Source organism: Carcharodon carcharias, chromosome 7 (assembly GCF_017639515.1).
Source record: "Carcharodon carcharias isolate sCarCar2 chromosome 7, sCarCar2.pri, whole genome shotgun sequence".
NCBI classification, from domain to species: Eukaryota; Metazoa; Chordata; class Chondrichthyes; order Lamniformes; family Lamnidae; genus Carcharodon; species Carcharodon carcharias.
This window is the reverse complement of record NC_054473.1, coordinates 130563414-130582707: the sequence shown is the minus strand read 5'-3', so window position 1 is coordinate 130582707 and position 19294 is coordinate 130563414. Positions and strand designations below refer to the sequence as shown.

Genomic DNA, 19294 nt, shown 5'->3' with positions numbered 1-19294 from the left:
GCTGTTTGCCACGGGCCATTACAGCTGAGGCCAAGACTGATTTTCCACATGCTTGGTTCTGTCATTGGTCAGCGAGGGAGTATGTAACCTGCCCCCCCTCTTTTTCCTTACAATTGGCTTGAGCAACTTTTGGTGATATCCCTGCTGCTAGCTCAGTGCAGACCTGGAATTGAACCTAAAATTTGTCTTGTCCATATGATTCAGCTACTGCCTGGATAGACTCACTGAACTGTGTTTATGAATGCTCACTCTTTGAGCAAACAGTCCAGTAGCCATCAAGGAACTATTGAAATTCACTTCAATGAGACAAGAGACATTGAGCCAATAGACTGGTGATCACCAAGAGCCAGTTGCTTGTTCCCTTGATTTGGTCCATCTCTAAGCAGAACGTTTATTGGAATGATCTAGTTTCCTGGACATAAGTTTGAGAATTGTTTGTACAAAGTGGGGAAAATGAACTTGAGGCTAATCATGAACACTTCAGGATAAAACTCACTAAGTAATTTTCTAAGGGGAATCAATGAGTGCACAGCCTGGTATAGAGCTGAACCAGGTCAGAAGGCTTCTACTTCAGTCCTGGTCTGTGCTGATTTGGTGACCTGTGCTAATTTGTCAATACTAATTTAACGAGTATCTGGCCCTCTCCAGTACTGTATTGGAGAAGCATTGATGTGCAAAAGGTGTCAGCAAAGCAAATGACCTGCATAAATGGGAACGTGGGAACAATGGAATTTGCATTAAAAGGGAGAAACCTGTATAAAGGTTGTGTAAGGAGAAGGCATTCTAAGATTGAAGACAAATGTGAAAAATCTCCAGCCCCTGTGCATCAAGTCTACGGGAACCAAAGTTAAGAAAGCTCACTTTGAATGTCATTGTCCAGGGCGTTGTGCATTTTGTCTGGGTCTTTTTAAATCTATTTTGTTTTTACTGTTGCCTTATTAGAAGTGTAACTGGGAGCCAGATTAATTAGGAGATTTAGGAGTTGTTATAGTAGTAATTTGTAGACCAGGTATGTGCTTAAATATTTTTTATTAATAAATGTTTAATTTAGTTCAAAAAAAAACTCTGGACTTATTACTACTGAATTCAAGGCATGCATTTTGAAATAAAATACAAATTGCAAAGCAGTTGTGGCAGCTGTTTCAAGTTTCCCTCTGGGATTTGAGCAGCTTGGCATTTACCATCCCATCTGCTGTGATATAACAACAAGCCACAGGGAGAGCAGCAAGAAATGCATTCAATGAAGCTCCAGCATTTTGAGTCTAGTGTGATTATTTCTAACTATGGGAACCAGAAGACAATCCCTAAGGATCTATGTTTAATATACATGGAGTATTTAAATTCACAACAGACTGAAACTCTGACTGTACATTAGCCAAGTGCTGGATAGTTCTAGATGCAGCGGCGTGTGTTCCCCTTGTGTTGCAGCCCAGGTACACAGATTGCCCTTGGCAACGCGATATTTGGATCAAAAGCAAAAAACTGCGGATGCAAAACAAAAACAAAAATAAAAATACCTGGAAAAACTCAGGTCTGACAGCATTGGTGAAGAGGAATACAGTTAACGTTTCGAGTCCGAATGACTCTTCAACAGAACTAAGGAAAAGTAGAAGAGAGGTGAAATATAAGCTGGTTTAAGGGGGGCTGGGACAAGTGGAGCTGGATAGAGGGTCAGTGATAGGTGGAGATTGCCAAAAGATGTCATAGACAAAAGGCCAAAGAGGTATTGACGGTGATATTGGCTAAGCAATGTGCTAATAGGTGACATTAAGGGTAGAAAGGACGAGCAAGGTTCAGATAGCCCTATGGGGGTGGGGTGGGGGAAAGGGATCAAAATAGGCTAAAAGGTAGAGATAAAACAATGGATGGAAATACATTTAAAAATAATGGAAATAGGGAAAAGAAAAATATATATAAATTATTGGAAAAAAGGGGGATCGGAAAGGGGGTGGGGATGGGGGAGAGAGTTCACGATCTAAAGTTGCTGTGCTCCATATTCAGTCTGGAAGGCTGTAAAGTGCCTAGGCGGAAGATGAGGTGCTGTACCTCCAGTTTGCTTTGAGCTTCACTGGAACATTGCAGCAGGCCAAGGATGGACATGTGGGCATGAGAGCAGGGTGGAGAGTTGAAATGGCAAGCGACAGGGAGGTCTGGGTCATGGTTGCGGACAGACCAAAGGTGTTCCGCAAAGTGGTCACCCAGTCTGCGTTTGGTCTCTCCAGTGTAGAGGAAACTGCATTGGGAGCAATGAATGTAGTAGACTAAATTGAGGGAAGTGCAAGTGAAATGCTGCTTCACTTGAAAGGAGTGTTTGGGCCCTTGGACGTTTTGGAGAGGGGAAGTAAAGGGGCAGGTGTTGCACCTTCTGCGGTTGCATGGGAAGGTGCTGTGGGAGGGGGTTGAGTTGTAGGGGGTGATGGAGGAGTGGACCACGGTATCCCGGAGGGAACGATCCCTGCTGGATGCCGCCGGTGGGGGGGGGGGTGAAGTGAAGATGTGTTTGGTGGTGGCATCATGCTGGAGTTAGCGGAAATGGCAGAGGATGATCCTTTGAATGTGGAGGCTGGTGGGGTGATAAGTGAGGACAAGGGGGACCTTATCATGGTTCTGGGAGGGAGAGGAAGGTATGAGGGCAGATGCACGGGAGATGGCCGGACATGGTTGAGGGCCCTGTCAACCACCGTGGGTGGAAAATCTTGGTTAAGGAAGAAGGAAGACACGTCAAAGGAACTGTTTTTGAAAGTGGCATCATCAGAACAGATGCGACGGAGGTGAAGGAACTGAGAATGGGATGGCGTCCTTACAGGAAGCAGGGTGTGAGGAGCTATAGTCAAGGTAACTATGGAAGTCGGTAGGCTTGTAATGTATATTGGTGGACAGTCTATCACCAGAAATTGAGACAGAGGTCAAGGAAGGGAAGTGTCAGAGATGGACCATGTGAAAATGATGTAGGGGTGGAAATTGGAAGCAAAGTTAATACATTTTTCAAGGTCCAGATGAGAGCATGAAGCAGCACTGAAGCAGTGATTGATGTATCGGTGAAAGAGTTGTGGGAGGGGGCTAGAGTAGGACTGGAACAAAGAATGTTCCATATACCCCATAAAGAGACAGGCATAACTGGGGCCCATGCGGGTACCCATAGCCACACCTTTTATTGGAGGAAGTGAGAGGAGTTTAAGGAGAAATTGTTCAGTGAGAGAACAAGTTCAGCCAGCCGGAGGAGAGTAGTGGTGGATGGGGATTGTTCAGGTCTCTGTTTGAGGAAGAAGTGGAGAGCCCTCAGACCATCCCGGTGGAGGATGAGCTGTAGAGGGATTGGACGTATTTGGATCAGTTACCTTCAGCCTTGTTTGTCTTTTCTCTTGCTCTATCTGCCCTGCCATCTCCCAATCAGAGTTGTGCAAGGTATCTCAATTCTTATTCAACTATCGCTGCTTATTTGACTAAAGCTTACTGTTTTACTAAGTGCTACTTTATTCTTTCTGTGCACTGTATATGTTCCTTTGTCTGAAAAATAATGAACTGTTTGCTAACTCCTTGTCATCTGAGCCCACATTGCTTCCTTCAGTAGAACAGAGATCCCTTTGTTCTCCTCCCTGTTGGCTGCATTTGAATAGGTACTGATAAACATAGAGTAGGTTCTTCAGAGTGCTTTTTTCCAGTATCTCAGGAAGAGTTTGTTTTTGAGCTGCAGAAAACTTGTCTTTTTGTTCTTGTGTCCCTCTGTCTATATCTAATGGATCAGGTGTGACATACTGTGGTTGCATTCTTTCAACAATGCCTTACAAGCCCATCAGGAGAAGCTTGCCTATACTCATGGTGACTTTCCCCATTGTGGAGACGAGAGATGCATGAGGACTGGATGTTGAATTTGACCTGTTCAGTGACTTTTTCAAGCACCAAAATCTTAGATTTGTCAACTATGAATATACACAGTGACCAAAAGCTGCTTCAACAGTAACCTCACCATCCAATGCTTATGAATGATGAAAGCAGAATTGGGCTAGATGGCAGATATGCTGCAGCAATTTCTATGATTGTAGCACAATGGAGAAAGGTCACTAAGGCCTTTCAATCATAGCACACCGAGGGACAGGAAAATGTGTAGAACCCCTCAGGTTCTATGCCTGACATGGAATGTATATTGTAAATATCAAGAATGTTGAAATTGTATTGAGGCTTCACAGAGTAGAACATGGAGAATGGTTCAATTTTATTGTACTTTCTGTAACATTCAATTTGAAATATTTTGTGTATTTTTACAAATTTTATGAATAAAATAAATTTTTGGAAAAAAAGCCTCTATGATTATAGCACTTTTAACATAAAATGTTCCAAGACATTTTACAGGGTTGTTAAAAAATCAAATTTGACACCAAGCCACATGAGATCTTAGAGCAGATCATCAAAAGCTTGGTTTTAAGGAATTTTTTTTAAAGGTGGAAAGAGGTAGAGAGGCAGATTGAACAAGTGAGCGGGAGTGATTTCTAGATCTCAAGGTAGAAGACAGTAAAAACATCTCAAAAAGAGAGAGAGGAACTTGGGAGAAAAAGTGTTAGTGGCCAAACTCTCAGGGCTAAAGGCTGACAAGTACCCTGAACCTGATGGCCTACATCATAGGGTCTTAAAATAAGTGCTTCCAAAGATCGTGGATGCATTTGTTGTAAACTTCCAAAATTCTCTAGATTCTAGAAATACTAATCCCAGTCGATTAGAAAACTGCAAATGTCATGTCCCTATTCAAAAAAGGAGGGAGGAAGAAAGGAGAGATAGGCCAGTTATCTTAATATCTGTCATTGGGGCAATGCAAGAAACCATTATTAGGGAGGTTGTAGCAGGACATTGTATTATAATTTACTAAATCAAGCAGAGTCAGGATGATTTTGTGAAGGAAATGGTGTTTGACGAATCTATTAAGAGTCCTTTGTGAATTTAATGAACAGATTGGATAAAGGGGAAACAGAAGATGTAGTGTATTTGGCATTCCAAAAGACATTCAATAAGGTGCCCAATTAAAAGATAAGAGCCCACTGTGTTGGGGATGATATAATAGCACTGATAGAGGATAACACCTTAAACCAGCTTATATTTCAACTCTTTCTTGGACTCGAACTCAAGTTCTGTTGAAGGGTCATGAGGACTTGAAACGTCAACTCTTTTCTTCTCCGCCGATGCTGCCAGACCTGCTGAGTTTTTCCAGGTAATTCTGTTTTTGTTCTGATAGAGGATAGGTTGACTGACAGCTAACCAGGTTAGAATAAATACTTCATTAGTTACAGTTTATCAACCTGAAAATGGAGTGTCACAGGGGTCAAGGCTGGGGTCTCAACTACTTAAAATCTATATTAGGAAGAAACAAAATGTATTGTTAGAAAAATTTGCAGATAGGTGGGAAAGCAAATTGTGAAAAGGACAGAGGGAGTCTGCAAAGGGATGTGGGTAGGTTAAGCAAGTTGGCAAAAATTTGGCAGAAGGAATCTTAAGTGGGAAAATGCAAGGTTGTCCATGTTGCCAGGAAGAATAGAAAAGCAAATCATTTAAATGGAGAGACTAGAGACTGCTGCAGTACAAAGGAATCCGTGTGTCCTTGTACATGAAATGTAGAATTAACATGTAGGTACAGCTTGTAATAAGGAAGGCAAATGGAATGTTGGCCTCTATTGCAAGAGGGATGGAGTATAAAAGTAGGGAAGTCTTGATACAACTATATGGGGCATTGGTGAGATCACACCTGGAGATATGTGTACAGTTTTGGCCTTTATTTAAGGAAGAATATATTTGCATTGGAGGCAATTTGGAGAACATTCACTAAGTTGATTTTGGGTTGAAGAGGCTGTCTTATAAGGAAAGGTTGAGCAGATTAGGCCTAAAATCAGAGGAGTTTAGAATGAGAGGTAATCTTATTGAAACATATAAGATTCTGAGGGGACTTGACGCATTAGATGTTGAGAGGATTTTCGCCTCATAGGGGAATCTAGAAATAGGAGGCATAGTTTCAGAATAAGGGGTCAACATTTGAAGATAGAAATGATGAATTTCTTCTGAGGGCCATGAATCTTTGGAATTCTCTACCCCCAGAGAGCAGTGAGGCTGAGTTATTTGAATATATTCAAGGATGAGACAGACTAATTTTTGAACTATGGGGGAGTTGGGAATGGGCAGGAAAGTGGAGTTGAGGCCAAGATCAGATCAAACATGATCTTATTGAATGGTGGAGCAGGCTCAAGAAGCCATATGGCCAACTCCTCCCATTAGAAGGCACGACTACCAGTGGTGGAGCAATTAAAATAGGGAATGTTCAAGATGCCAAAATTAGAGGGGCATGGGTACCTGTGAGGGATATGGGGCTGGAGCAGATTACAAAGATAGAGAGGGGTGAAACCAAAGGGGGATGTGAAAGCAAGAATAAGAATTTTGAAATTGCGGCGTTGCTGAATGAATGGCAATGTAGGTCAGCAAGCACAGAGCTGATAAGTAAATAAAACTTGGTGTGATCTAGGACACCAGCTGAGGTTTGGATAACTTCAAGATGTAAAATGTGGGAGGCCAGCCCAGAATAGATTGTAATAGTAAAGTCTAGAGATAATAAAGACATGGGTGCTGCAGGAAGATCCCAAACTTGATTCTGGGGAGCAAAGCTTACTGTTCTTTTAAACATATACTGTGGAACTTGGAGGATTTGATTGAGTTCTGTCACAAATTATCACAAAATGAATCATATAACACAGGTAACATGTATCATCATGTAATTGTGAGTGAGTGTGGGGTAAAGAGCTTGACTTTGTATCACACCTTTCACCTACTCTGGATGTCGCAAATTCTTTGCAGCCAATTAAGTATTTTTGAGTGTAGTCACTGGTGTAATACAGAGAAACATGGTAACCATTTTCATCCAGGTCCCACATTCAACAGTGTGATAAATTGACAGTTTGTTTTTAATGATGTTTGTTGAGGGATAAAAGTTGGCTAGGATGCTGGGAGAATTCCCCTCTACTCTTCAAATAGTACCATGTGATATTTTACATTCACCCAAGAATATAAAGAGGGAATTGATATCTCATCCAGAAGTTGACACTCTCAGTGCTGCATCAAGTGTCAACCTGGATTATATGCCCAGCTCTCTGGAGTGTGACTTGAACCCACACTTTCTGACTTCAAGGTGAGAATGCTTCCACTGATTCCACTGATAAGTGGGAGGTTATGTCCCCCAGTGTCCTAAATATATTTGTATTGAACAGCTCTTTTAATTATCAGTGGCTTCGCAAATGGTCACACTTTAGGATACAGAGACCAAAATTCCTGAAAAGTATCGCTGAAGGATCTTGTATAACATATAGTAAAGCTTCACAATTAACCTTCTGGGCGTTGCCAGATTAAGACTCAGTTATGTTATGCAGTACATTTGCAATGGAGTCAATTTAAGATTTTTTCAAACATCATACAATATTCAGTTCTATGATGGGGATGCCCATTTATAAAGTATATCTTATGCTTTGAGTTGTCTGAAAACCAACTTTGGCAGTTAACTAGGTGAGAAGTTGCACCCATACATGGGTTCATGTACATCAGACCCTACAGAAAACTGTCTGGGTTGCCATGATTGTGCCATCTCTCTTTACTCTTGACTAACCCTAAACTATTAACTGCAGGAAATAATAGAGAGCTGGTAGGTTTGGTTATCTTTGATTATCTTGCTGGGCAAGAGGTTGGGTATTCTATCATGAGTGCACATTTTACATTCTGTAAGCACAGACTTGAAAGATAAGTTTGGAGCATGGAAAATGGACTAACTTTGTCATCCTGGCAATGATTCAGTTGTTTATATATACATTTTATAGCTTTTTGTATATATGTGTGTGTGGGAAAACTTGGAAAATGTAACATAACTGTTTAACTAAATAAAAAGACTATGGTGACTTTTCCAGGCTCTCTCTCTCTACATCTAGTATAAGTCTTTTAACAATTCTTGTGTGTGTAATACTGGGTATGAAGATGCAGGCTTAGTACGTACATATACTCACTGCTTTACGGACTAGATTGGGTCATCATAACCACAACTACCAAGCAACCACTAAGTATCTTGTTTGTTTAGGGAGTGGTAGACAATGTTTTTAAGATGTTAGCATACTTTTCCAGTGACTATATCTTGAATGCTGGAAGTTAAATAGTTTATAACTGGCTCAGGATCTTGGTGTATATCAGACATCTTCTTCCAAGTGGCTGAATTGTATCTGCTAGTAGTCATGTTGTTGAAGCTACCCTAATTCCTGTTTGGAGATTGTTACCTGTGCAGTTGTTTAAATCATTGTTTGTGATTTGACGTAATTGTGGTGCTTTTATCTGTTCGGTTGGGTAGATATGTCATGTGCAATAACCCTTGTGTGTTTATGGAAGAAGGCAGGAGAATTTTAACCACTCAACTTGCTGATAGCCATGTTTTTGGCTTTGGCTGTAACAGCCCATTGATTTACCTTTTTATGTTGGGAGACTGAAGCACTTTTGGATGTGTGGCTGAAAGCCAGCCTTGTACACCTGTTCTCTCATGGCGCCTATGCTGCTGCACCTTGATTCTTTCTTTTGCCCCAGTGGTGGTATTGCAGCCAGCTCCAGGTGATATGTTGCTGTGAGAAGCTTAACCATGTTCCATGGTAACTCAGTATGGATTATTTGAGCCTTTTGCGTCAACATGAACTTTTATGAACATTTGTCCTCCATTGATTCCTGTTGGCTGATATTCTCCTCCCAACTTCACAAAAAAGATCATTAATATTGTGCCATTTACCTTTTGTGTGTTTAAATGTGGTGATTTGATGCTGTTCAGCTTTTCAATGTGGCACTGTGTGGTTTGGTGAAGAATCTTGCTTCAATACTGAGGCTAATTGTCAATTCAGTCTAATTAATTCTGGATGTAAAATTCCAGGAATATAACTGTTTATAACACTGAAGTCATCTTGTGGTATGTTTACATATGGACATGTCTTATAGGTTACTCCTGTACTGACTCACTGTTCATTGTGTTTAGCATGTTATAATGTGGCAGATGATATGTGCCAGGTGGACCAAATCCACAAGGAAAACTTGGTCACGTTATCACAATGATTTTGCAATTTGTATTTATTACGAGATGTGTGCACTGAGTTCAGAAGTAGTAAGTCTACCAAGACCTTTAGCGATTTGAAAATTGTTAATAAATATTTTAAAGTAAAATATTTCAAGCACCTACATAAGACTACAATTATTACTATAATAACTCCTAAAATTCCTAATTAAGCTGACCCCCAGTTACACCCCATTTAAGGTAACAGTCCAAAATAGATTTTGGATTTAAAACAGAGCCAGCAGGCTAACACAATACCCACTTGACAGTGGAATTGCAAATGGCTTTTCCCCAACATCAGTTTTGTCATATAGCAGATTTATGTATAAATAGCTGAAGGTTTCCTTAAGGCTATTTCACACACTCTTGTTAGACCTTAAATGGCCTTCTCCTACATATTCTTTCAGTCTCCTGTATATATGTTTCTCTCGTTTTAAAATGTAAAGTCTATTTTTCCATATGTCTTTGAAACTGTATCTTCCACATAATATAAAAGCTTTCATATTGCCAATATTGTCAGTAACCATTGGGAAAAATAAACATTTGCTTATCTGGCTGGCCGTAGATGGACTAAGATTCCTTTGAAATCCAAATAATCCCTCAATTTATCTAAAAATGCAAATTCTCTTCACAATTTACATGCTAAGGCAGCATCCACGTTTACTCATTAGTCTATCGAGCACAATTCTACACCTTGCTTCTTTTGATGATTTCAAGCTTGCAGTCTACTTGACCCCAAATGTAATTAAATCACACACGGACCCAACTATACTTACCCCCAGAAACCTACTTCACAATAAACCAGAAAAATATTACAAAAGTTAATATACTGTCATCATAAACATTGTGTCACAGAATGTTGAGTAAAAGTCAGTATCCTACCCTAGTGCAGAGATAATTTATTCAGCAAAGTGCATTATGCTGTCAATAGAGCCATGAGAGTTGTGGAAGAATCAGCATTGGGATTGTACAGAAACATACTGTTTGCTTGAAGTTAGGCTCTAAATGGTCTAGGACAACATGATTTGCAGTCTTTGTCAGTTCTTTTGACAGTTCATCTGATTGACCAAGTAAGGCATTGTAATAGAACAATGATGATGTTTCTGTGGGAATATTACTGGAATACTTTTTTTTTATTCATTTACCAGATGTGGGTGTCACTGGCTAGGCCAGTGTTTATTGCCCATCCCTAATTGCCCTTGGGAAGATGGTGGTGAGCTGCCTTCTTGAACTGCTGCAGTCCCTGGTGTAGATACACCCACAGTGCTGTTAGGGAGTGAGTTCCAGTCATAGTGAAGGAACAGTGATATATTTCAAAGCCAGGATGGTTTGTGGCTTGGAGGGGAACTTCCAGGTGGTGGCGTTCCCATGGATCTTCTGCCCTCTAGATGGTAGTAGTCATGGGTTTGGAAGGTGTTGCCTAAGGAGCTTTGGTGAGTTTCTGCAGTGCATCTTGTAGATGGTGCACACTGCTCCCACTGTTTCTTGGTGGTAGAGGGAGTGAATGTTTGTGGAAGGGATGCCAATCAAGTTGGCTACTTAGTTCTGAATGCTATCAAGCTTGTTTTGTTGGAGCTGCACTCATCCAGTCAAATGGAGAGTATTCCATCACACTCCTAACCTGTGCCTTGTAGATGGTGGACAGGCTTTGGAGAGTCAGGAGGTGAGTTACTCACTGCAGGATTCCTGGCCTCTGAACTGCTCTCGTAGCCACAGTATTTATATGGCTAGTCAAGTTCGGTTTCTGGTCAATGGTAACTCCCAGGATGTTGATAGTGGGCATTCAGCGGTGGTAATGCCATTGAATGTCATAGGGCGATGGTTAGATATTCTCTTGTTGTAGATGGTCATTGCCTGACACTCGTGTGATGCGAGTGTTACTTGCCACTTGTTAGCCCAAGCCTGGATATTGCCCAGGTCTTGCTGCATTTGGACATGGACTGCTTCAGAATCTGAGGAGTCATGAATGGTGCTAACGTTGTGCAATCATCAGTGAACATCCCCACTTCTGACCTTATGATGGAAGGAAGGTCGTTGATGAAGCAGTTTAAGATGGTTGGGCCTAGGACACTACCCTGAGAAACTCCTGCAGTGATGTCCTGGAACTGAGATGCTTGACATCCAACAACCACAACCATCGTCCTTTGTGCTAGGTATGACTGCAACTAACAGAGTTTCCCCTGATTCTCATTGACTCGTTTTGCCAGGGCTCCTTGATGCCACACGTGGTCAAATGCTGCCTTGATGTCAAGGGCAGTGACTCTTGCCTTGCCTTTGGAGTTAGCTCTTTGTCCATGTTTGAACCAAGGCTGTAATGAGGTCAAAGCTGAGTGACTCTGGAGGAACCCAAACTGAGTGCCACTGAGCAAGTTATTGCTAAGCAAGTGCCATTTGATAGTACTGTTGATGACCCCTTCCATCTCCTTACTGATGATCAAGATTGGCCGGGTTGGATTTGTCCTATTTTTTGTGTACAGGACATACTTGGCCAATTTCCCACATTGCCAGGTAGATGCCGGTGTTGTAGCTGTACTGGAACAGCTTGGCTAGGGGTAAAGCAAGTTCTGGAGCACAAGTCTACAGTACTATTATCAGAAGATTGTCAGGGCCCATAGCCTTTGCAGTATCCAGTGTCTTCAGCTCTTTCTTGATATCACAGAGTGAATTGAATTGGCTGAGGACTAGCATCTTTGATGCTGGGGATCTCCAGAGGAGGCCGAGATGTATTAGGTCGGAGGTCCAGGGGGTGGTTGCGATTACAGGTATGGGAGTTGGTTGGATCGAGGTCTCGGCTGTTTGGGGGTGTGCAAGGTTGAGGCATCTGAGGTTTGGGGGGGTGGGGTTGGTTGGTGGGGCCTTGGGGGGGGGTGTTGTTTGTAGGGTCTGTCATCTGGGAGGGGAGAGGTGGGGGGGGTGGTGTTGGAGGGAGTCCTGTGGTCGGTGAGGGTTGGGGTGGGGGGGCGTTGTTGTCATGGAGCCCCATGGGGTCAGTATGGACCTTTACAATAGTTACTTGGAAGTTAGAGGTTTTAATTCTTCTAACCTTTTCTGGGTAACTATTGGGAAAGCCCCAGTGGAACCATCCAACGTTTGCAATTTAAATCACATTTTCGGATGGTTCCCAGCACAGCACAATTGTCCAGAGGAAGTGTGCACTTCTGGGCAATTGCCGTGCAAACACTTACCTGGGAGCTTGCCAGAGGGACTTCCCAGTGCATCTTTGGGGTACTCCCCAAATCTGATGCTGGGGAGCACAGAAGTTACGGGCCAAGTAGCCCTGTATTGTAACTTCACCAGGTTGACGCCTCATTTTTAGATATGCCTGGTGCTGCTCCTGGTATGCTCTCCTGCACTCTTCAATGAACAAGAGTTGATCCCCTTATTTAGTGCTAAAGTGGGGCATATGCTGGGCCATGAGGTTACAGATTGTGGTCAAGTAAAATGCTGCTGCTGATGGTCCACAGCACCTCGTTGATGCCCAGTCTTGAGTTGCTAGATCTGTTTGAAATCTATCCCATTAGCATGGTAGTATCCTCAATGTGAAGATGGGACTTAGTCTCCACAATGACTGTAAGGGTCACTGCTAGCGATGCTGTCATGGAAAATATATCTGTGACAGGCAAGTTGGTCAGGATGAGGTCGGGTAAGTTTTTCTCTCTTGGTTCCCTCACCGCCTCCCACAGACCCAGTCTAGCAGCTATATCCTTTAGGAATCAGCCAGCTCGGTCTGTGGTGGTGCAACCAAGCCTCTCTTGGTGATGGACATTGAAGTCCCCCACCCAGAGTACACCCTATGCCCAAGCTGCCCTCAGTGCAACCTCCAAGTGGGCAACATGGAGGGGTACTGTTTCATTAGCTGAGGGAGGGGTGGGGAGTAATGGTACTAAGCAGGAGGTAAAAACCCATCTGCTTCACTGTCATTTAGAGCAGGAAATCTGGTGTCCTCATCTGGTCTGGCCTACAGATCCACAGTAATGTGGTTGACTCTTAAATGCCATCTGAAATGGCCTAGCAAGCCACTCAGTTGTATCAAACTGTTAAAAGGAATGAAACTGGATGGACCATCTGGTATCGATCTAGGCACCAGGGCTGAAGTTGAAGTTGGGGGACTCCTAGAGCAACTCTGTACTGACTATATACTGCTGTGACTATATACTACTGTGCCACGACCTCTGCTGGGTCTGTCTTACCGGTGGGACAGGACGTACCAAGGGATGGCGTTGGTGGTGTCTGGGACATTGTAAGGTATGATTCCGTGAGTATGACTGTGAGACAGCTCTCCCAATTTTGGCACTAGCCCCCAGATGTTAGTAAGGAGGACTTTGCAGGATTGACAGGGTTGGGTTTGCCGTTGTCATTTCTGGTGCCTAGATCGATACCAGATGGTCCATCCAGTTTTATTCCTTTTAACAGTTTGATACAACTGAGTGGCTTGTTAGGCCATTTCAGATGGCATTTAAGAGTCAACCACATTACTGTGGATCTGTAGGCCAGACCAGATGAGGACACCAGATTTCCTGCTCTAAATGACAGTGAACCAGATGGGTTTTTACAACAATCAACAATGGTTTCATGGCCATCGTTAGACTTTTAATTGCAGATTTTTATTGAATTCAAATTCCACCATCTCATCTGCCGTGATAGGATTTGAACCTGAGTGCTCAGGGCATTGCCCTGGGTCTTTGGATTACCAGTCCAGTGACAATACCACGACCTCACCACTTCCCCAACCTAGCCTGAAGTCCTATTTGAATTGCATTTCCCTGCTTAATCACTTTAAATGTTGGAATTTGAATGGTCTAGGTTGGCTTTGTGTTAATTTTTTTTTTGAAATGGAAAGAGGCTGGACTACTGAGAGTCTTCCAGGAAACTAAGAGTAAAAGGCTTGTATTTACATAGCACTTTTCACGACCCAAGAACATGATAAAGCACTTTATAGGCAATTAAGTATTTTCAAGTTGTGGTCACCTTTGCAATATAGGAAACACAGCTGCCAATTTAGGGATAGCAAGATCCTACAAACAGCAGTGTGATAAAGACCAGATCATCTGTTTGTGATGTTGGTTGAGGGATAAGTATTGAACTCCCCCCACCAGCTTCTCTTTTAATAGTGCCATGGGGATCTTTTTTACAACCACCTGGGAGGGGAAAAGGGTGCTGGTTAAATGTCTGTTCCAAAAGATGGCACCTTCAGCCCTGGAATATTCCCTCAGCGCTTGACTGAAGTACCAGCCTAGATAATGTGTTCGAGTCTCCAGGGTGGGACTCGAACCTGAAACCTTCTGACCCAGAGGTGAGAGGGGCACCAGCTGAGGTATGGCTGACATCTGGAGTGTGGTGGAGTGAAATGTGTTCCCAAAGAATCTATTTAATGCATATAGACACTCATTCCTATACAAATCCAGAAAAAGGATGCAGTGTGCAGGGCAGTTGCAGCTTTTGCTTTCTTTCCTTGATGTATCTCCAGGCCTGGGTACATTAATTCAGCTTGCTCTACAGGATAGTTGCATGCCTCGGCATGTAAACACATTCAGCATCTTGAACCCCGTCTTGCCCCAGGTGTCATTCAATACTGCTCCAATTCCTGGTCTTTTAGATCAAATGAATTGGTTACCTTGTTCTGAGTAAAATCACAAAACATGCTGCTGGGGAACAGCTGAAATTCAGCATGAATCTTCGTGAGTTCATTGTGGGAGCTAACATTGGCTCAACTTTTAACACCAAGTTTTCTGAATTCTATGTTCCTTTTCATTCAGCTGCTTTTTAATCTTTTGAACCCCCAAGGCTGTTATTATTGGATGTCATGCCCTTTGAGAGAGTGAGTGATTGGATAGCATATACTCCCTGAGCTCTATAGTCTGCACTGCTGAGTCAATTGTAAACCCTGGGTTGCAGGGCAAAGGTCAACATAAGCCATTCAGAAAGACTGGCTTGTGTTGAAAGATGCTCTCTGATTGACTTCACTGAGAGCTGAGGTATCATTAGAGTGCTAAAGAGTGCTGATTCTAATCTGAACTTTCTACATTTCTATTAAATTACAAATGGGTGTTTCAAAGTTGAATGCGTCACCATGTTGTGTATGACAAAGAGCAGTTATATCAGCACATCTCCCTGTTGTGAGCTTGTATTAACTTATTTGCAATAACCCATGAATTGTAGGTTATAAATACCAGACTTGAATAACTACTTCTGGGAGAAAATGGATGTCTTCCACCTATTCTTTGAGTTGCCCAGCCCTTTCCCTTTCCTGCACCCCTCCCACCAATGACCCCATTGAATAGAATATCAAATTCCCAGTGGAAACAAAACAAAGCAATTGCTCAAGATTTGACTGAAGCTGGAAATAATTGGTGCCTGGAGGAAAAGGGTTGATCTGTGAAGAATTGAGACTTGATATTTTATTCTAGTGTCTAAAAATGGTGATGTAGCCATTATTAGACTAATACTCTGGAATGCAATCTGTGGTGAGGGAGTTGACTTTTTTGTTGCTCCTTCTTGATCCGAAGCAGTCTTCTGAAGAAGGCATTCGGTTTTAATATTGTGTAGTGGCTTTCAACATTCATGGAAATGGGAGAAAAGTAATGTTCAAGTTTTGTTTCCCTTGTTCTTGAACTTCCTCTATCCCAGGTTACCACCTCCAGCCAAGAAAGACAGCTGATAGTAGCACTTCTGCATTTTTGTATTTCTGTCATGGGAGATCTGTACACAGACTCCTCACATTTACATTCCTAAATACAGCTACTTAATTCCAACAAGCACAGTTGTAAACATGTGAAAATGTTCCCGTGGGTGGGAATTTTGTGGCCTGGTACTTGCGTGCTTCAGCTGCTGTGCTGTGTTTTATCACAGCTCAGGATCACGGGAGTGTGCAGCGTAGTGTGATGACCTGGATACTGATTGGCTCACATACTACCAATCCGAGTTTAAATCAAAAAGAAAAAGTAAGACTTGCACTTCTGTAGCATCTTTCATAACCTCTGGACATCCCTGGTTGCGTTATAATCAACAAAGTACTTTCTGAAATGTAGTCATCTTTGTAGTGTAGGAAACCAGTTTTTGCACAGCAAGCTCCTACAAACAGCAGCTGACTATGACCAGGTAATCTCTTTTTTAGCGATGTTGGTTGGAAAATGAACTATTGGCCAGGGCAGCAGACAGAACGTTCCTGCTATTGGGACGGGATCTTTTACATCCACCTGAGAGGGCAGACGTGAGTCTTGTCTTTTGGATGAGATGTTAAGACGTCAACTCTTATGCAGCAATTTCTCAGCGCTGCACTTGTGTCAGCCTAGATTATGTGCTCTGAAATTAGACTTGAACCCACTACCTTACGACTGAGGCAAGATTGCTAACGCTGATCCACAGTTAATAGCTGTATCAGTATGTTTCAGTTGGAGATGGACAGAAGTCTGGAACGTGGAGGTGACAAATGCCATGGAACAAAATATATTAGACCTAGCTTTTCGTTAGTCTAGAATGCTACCACTGAGGAAACTCATCTAATAGCATAAATGCTGACCATGGGCATTAGCTTCTTGGAATCTGACCTAAGTTTGGAACACAGGAACTGCCTTGTAGGTAAATTGCTGATCTTTGTGCAAACCAAAAGGATTCCTGCCATCAAACACAATGAGAATGCTTACAAACCTGAATCATTGCCATACCATTCGAGCTGTCTTAACTAGAGATCAGAATAATCTTTCCAATTTGGGGTATACAAGGCAATGCAAATATTTACAAGCGGAGCAGTTGGATATTTTTCAAAAGATTGGCAGCTAATGAATTTTTAAAAACTATGTTTATTAAAATATATTCAAACCATCAAATTTGCACACATCAGAGCAGTACCAACCACCCTTCAATGTAAATTCGCAGGTATAGTGAGGAAAGATTGAAAAACGATCTACACAAAGACTTAAAAAAAAATGTGGCCATCTGTTTAGCAGCAAAACTAGGAAATGATTTTCCAACCCACAAAAAAAGGAAATATTCCCTGATGCAGTAATTCCGAAGCAGAGAGAGAATGCAACACTCAGTAAGAGCATGAGGCAGATGGCAGGAGTCTCTGCTTTCTCCACAGTTGCCTTCTAAACCAATACTTTTGCCATCTTTATGTGCGTTAGATTAACAACACAGCCACTGTGGATACTTCCTAATGAACACAATGAAGCAGCATACTCGTCAAATGTTAGCATTCCACCCATTTAAACACCCGTACAATTGGTACACCTGCCCAAAGGTGGACCAATAGAAAGTGGCCAAAACCATTCTGAACCAATTGAAACCACCAGATTGCCTATGGGACAAAATGAAGAACTTCTGCAACTCACTGTTAGAGACTGGGGACAAGGACAGTGGGTGTTATTGAATTATAGTACCAATAAATTTATTTTATTTAATGAAAAAGCTGAGTTTATAATATCATCAACGGCATGATGACCCATTGCTGCATCTGGCGTCAGTGAAAAGTAATGAGTTTTGGAAAATGTAAATATTTGTACAATTTTTGGAAACTTTATACTACACAGCTGAATGGAGCTTGGCTGCAGCAGTGGGATTCAAAGGCCTGCCACCATCCTGATCAGGGGATTTGGTATTTTATTAAAACCCAGAAGGGTGCTATTTAAATGCAAATCTATCTTTACAAAACGGCTCAGTTTGGGAAGATTAGCCCATTTTGCTAAGGGCCTTATTTCACTTCATACGGTCATAATATTGTAAACTCATAAGAAATAGGGGCATGCATTGAGCCTGCTCCACCATTCGATAAGATCATGATTGATCTGATTTGTGGCCTTAATTCAACTTCCCTGCCTACCCATTTAACACTTTAACTCCCTTGTTGATCAAAAATCTGTCTAACTCAGCCTTGAATATATTCAATAATCCAGCTTCCACTGCTCGCTGACGAAGAAAATTCCAAAGGCTAAGCAAGGAAATCTCCCCTCACCTCTTCCTAAATGGGGGACCCTTTATTTTTAAACTGTGCCTCCTACTACTTGATTCCCCCTTGAGGGGAACCATCCTTTGTTTACCCTGTCAAGCCCCCTCAGAATCTCTTGTTTCAATAAGAACACCTCTCATCCTTGTAAACTCCAAATTGCAATAAGTGATCATTGTTCCAGACAGGAGAGAGACAGGCAAACTGTACTACTTTCCTCTCACCAACTGTCCATAATGGGTATAGGCCCAACCTGCTGAATCTTTCCTGATAAGATAACACCTTCATCCCAGGAATCAGCCTAGAGAACCTTATCTGACCTTCCAATGCAAGCATATTCCTCCTTAAGTAAGGAAACTAAAATTGCATGCACTACTCTGCGTGCAGTCTCACCAATACCCTGTACAGTTGTAGCAAGATTTTCCTCCTTTTCTACCCTATACCCCCTGCAATAAAGGCCAACATTTCATTTGCCTTCCTAATTACCAGCATGCTAACTTTTTGTGAGCCTTGTGCACGGAGACACCCAGATCCCTCTGAACTACAGTGTTCTTCAATCCCTCTCCATTTACATAATATCCTGCTTCTCTATTCTTCTTGCCAAAGTGGACAACCTCACATTTTCCCACATTATATTCCACCTGTCAATTTTTTCCCACTCGCTCAATCTAGCTATATCAATTCACAGATTTCGTATCCTCACGACTTGCTTTCCTAACTATTTTTGTATTCTTAGCAAATTTGGCTACAATATACTCTGTCCCTTCATCCAGGTCATTAGTATAGACCATAAGTAGTTGAGGCCCCAGCACTGATCACTGCAACACTCCAGTAGTTAGTTTGGCAACCTGAAAATGATCTATTTATCTCATTCTGTTTCCTGTTAGTTAGCCAATCCTCTGTCCGTGCTAATGTACCTTCCCCCTCCCACCCCACCTCAACATCATGTGCTCTTATCTTGTGTACTAACCTTCCATGTGGCTCTTTATCTAATGCCTTTTGGAAATCCAAACACACTGCACCTACTGGTTCCCATTTATCTACCATGCTTGTTGCATACTCAAAGAATTGTAATAAATTTGTCAAACTCTGTTTCCCTTCCACAAAAGAATGTTGGCTTTGTCTGTTTGAATTGCTTTTCTAAATGTGCTGCTACTGCCTCCTTAATAATGGATTCTAGCATTTTCTCAATTGCAGATGTTAGACTAACTGGCCCATAGTTTCCTGCCTTTTGTCTACCTCCCTTTCTTGAATTG

General features: G+C 42.1%; 1 protein-coding gene across 5 annotated transcripts in view; it reads left to right on the top strand.

Moving 5' to 3' along the window:
- ripor1 (RHO family interacting cell polarization regulator 1) overlaps window positions 1–19294 on the top strand; it is a 353552-nt gene that overhangs the window by 222550 nt on the left and 111708 nt on the right. The gene's annotated exons all lie outside the window — the stretch shown is intronic.